Source organism: Pinus tabuliformis, chromosome 7, assembly GCF_031772625.1.
Source record: "Pinus tabuliformis cultivar Carrire ecotype Pingquan chromosome 7, CPIR1, whole genome shotgun sequence".
Lineage (NCBI taxonomy): Eukaryota > Viridiplantae > Streptophyta > Pinopsida > Pinales > Pinaceae > Pinus > Pinus tabuliformis.
In genome coordinates, this window is record NC_142293.1 from 1,772,027,205 (window position 1) to 1,772,030,784 (window position 3,580).

Sequence of the window (3,580 nt, forward strand, 5' to 3'; positions counted from 1 at the left end):
TTGAAAAACCCCTTTTCCACTTTAGCCTAAGTTTAACTACAAAGTCAATTGTTTTTACACTGAGCACTTTCGTTTTGTTTCATATAAACTTTAGCAAATATTATGTAAATCCTGATAAATTTACCCATTTCCCGTATTATGAAATTATATTAAAAACCCTCGCATTTTATATAATTCCCGCCCCGATGGTCTATAACCATTATATAGTTAAAACAGGAATTAATAAGTTTATTTGAAACTTATTAAGAACCTTCCCCCGCCACACTAAAGGGATTAATTAACCCCCAGTTAATTAATAACCTATCTATCCAATAGAATCACCCCAATACAATTAAATCTGCGTTATTTATATTGGGCCCCATTATATAAACTCCTGCAATGTCCCAAGTCCGTCAGCCGTCCGATCATCACATCCCCATCCGACGGTCGATGGCGATATCGCGACCACCCTTCCCACCTCGTTTTAACTTGCGATCACCTGGCGGTTTTCTGTTGTACCCCTGCCACGCGTCGCTCACTCCATATGCTCGCTTACCCTCCGTTCAAAACCGCCTATCCCAAAAAGTGGTGTGACGCTTACCACTTACTAGCCTTTTGCATAATGACAAAGCGTCACATCACGCTCGCGTCATCCGCCTGATAAATGCCAAAAAATCCCGCCAACCTTATTTTTTCTAAATAAAGCAGAAAAACATCATTTTCACTGTTATTCACTGCAGATTATGCTCCCATGCAAAACAACATTCCAATCGACTGTTCGAGCTTGCAGACCACCACCTAGTTGAGAACCTTGCTGTGAAGCCGCCTAGAACCTGTCATCCTCCCATCCAGGCATTATTCACCATCTTGAAATAGGTATTTATCCAAGCTGCGTTGAAACCCTATGATTTTAGTTTTTTTCTTAAAATTTTACAAGAAACAGCCAAATTCAGGTCTATTCCACGTTTGTATTGGCGATACAAATCTCCCAACCTATTGTCTTGCCTATCTTTCATAGAATTTCCACCATTTCCATCTTTGAATCCACAAGAACCAAAGATGGAAACCCCTATAGCCCTCAGTGTCGCGCCCATCAATGCTCCTCATAAAGACTTATATTATCTACCCCTGGCTGACAAAGATTTCCAAATAAAAGATTTATCCAGTGACAGGAACCATCTTCAGGCCTTCTGCCAAGTCAGAGAAAGATATCAAAACAAGTCTAACATTTTTAGACTGTGGGAATCTAATCTTCCCATGTATTTCCTCCCCTCAGTCCATGTTTTCCCAGAAATAATTCATCATTGCTGTGCCAACTATGACCTTGTCCATAGAGAAGTTATGTCCCCATCCCAGACTGTTCTTTTTCCCATAACTGCTAAGTCCATTAATGAAATGATACAGTTCCACTCCACTGAGCCTGTTGCTCCTCTTTCCATGGGTTATGTACTTGAAAAAGCATCTCAATTGCACACATCAGAGATAAACTGTATTTCTCAGACCTTCATGCTACCAAAGCACCTGCCCAAAGGTCCACCTCCTTATCTGCAGACTTTTTTCACTGACACTGGTAGACTCATTGTTGAAATGATATCCCTGATCATGGGATTCAATTCCAATGAATATGTTGATGACATCACCTTAGTTTTAATGTCAATCTTTACTCCACGATAGCCCCCTACTGTCAGATATGACTATGCCACTTTCATTGCCAACAAAGTTCATGATCAATTCATAAGTTTGGATAGGGAAGGAGTCTTCAAATATACATCTTTTATATACCATCTTTTGTTGTATCATCAGCCAGACAGCTTTCCTTTCCTCATCAGGAAATTGGACTCAAAAGGAAATCAAAGGTCTTTGATCTTTTGGTGTTCTATCTTTCATAAAACCAGTGAGTCCCCTTACACTTATAACGAGTTCATTGACTGGTTTGTACATCCAACAACCACTTTATTGATAGGAGTTCCCCCTCCTAGGATCACTGGTGACATGAAGAAGATTTTGCAGCTCTCTAAACAGTACAGGATAGGTGACTGGTACCTGTACCAAAATTACACAGAAATCAAAATGTATGGGTGTGAACTTTTCCCTTTCAAGTTACCTAAATATGTGCCTATGAGATTATTTGCACTAGAACATTTTAGACAGCTTATAAATGCAGACTTAGTCCATTTTTGTAGCACAAAGAAAAAGGCCCAGCTAAGAATCAAGAACCAGTTAGGCCCTTTTGTCATCAATTCTAGGGATGCCTAGCAAGAAGCTGAAAAGATTTTAGAAGACCACCTTAGATTGAAGAAAAGTTTCTGGTGGGTGCCATATGACCCAAATAGTTTCATATGTGACAGAAGGACAAAAAATAGGCTGTCAGTTTATATACATCATAGGATCCCAGAAATTGAACAGTTTGAAAATTGGGATGAACGGGTAGAAGGGACCCTAATAGAAGAGATTAGTGAGAAGGAAAAGATGGAAATTTCTATGAGAAATCTTGAGAAAGCCCTTGACCTGGATTCTTTTGGGCAGGTATTTTTCAAGCTATCTCAAGGGCCAGAAAGTGGGGCATCCATTGCTAGAACTTCTCGATAGCCTCCACTAGAAGTCAACGTACCACGCACAAGAACACCTAAAGGAAAGGAAGTAGAGACCACAGAGCAGCCCACAATGACAGATTAGCCTGAAAAGTCCAAAGAACAAGGTCAAGTACCAACTCCTCCACCTCAAACTAAAACAGTAGAAACTCCAGTTTTGCAAACTCCTCTAAAATCGGAAAGAGGCAAAAAAGAGGGACAGGGAAACCACTACTCCTCCCAGTGGACCCATGGAACAGATTGGGACTAAAACACAAAGATTGAATCCTCTATCAGAAGAGGAAATGATGAAAGAGACTATAGAGAGCCACAAAGAAGAAAGGGCAGTGAGCCAGCAAACTTCTCCATTGGGAGAAACATCTCTTAGCTCACAAAGGCAGGAGCTAGAAAGACAACACAGTGTAGAAGTATCATCCACCAGGCCACAAAGAAAATAGGCATCAAACATTAAGAAGACATTTACAGAGATAAAAGCCAAGAATGATCCAGTAAGGCTTCAAATTTATAATCAGTATCTGAAGATGGCCCCCTCAAACCAGCAGAGATTGATGTCAGCTTATGATATTAAAGAAGGCAAAATGATAATGAGTTATTTTAAGCCAAAGGTGCAGCAACCGCAGTCAACAGAAGATTACATCAGAACAAATTTGGAGGTCTTAGCTAAGGATATTCATCCTATGGACCAAATAGAACTTCATAAACAAACCGGGGAAATGGTCTATTCCACACTGACTGATAAAGCAATGCTAGCCCATCAGTTACAAAATTCCCTGGACAACACAATAGCTCAATTACATTTGGAGAAAGCCTCTTCTTTAGCCAAGGATAACAGAATCAAATCATTAGAAGAAATCATCATTGGATTGGGACATGATCCCAAAGATGCTAAAGTCATACAAGCTTTGATGAAGAAGAAAGAAGGGGACATTGCTGCTCTGAGGAAATAGTTGAAGCTACCTCCTTCAAGGCATCCTCAGACAACAGAAGTTGTACAACAAAAATCAAAAGAA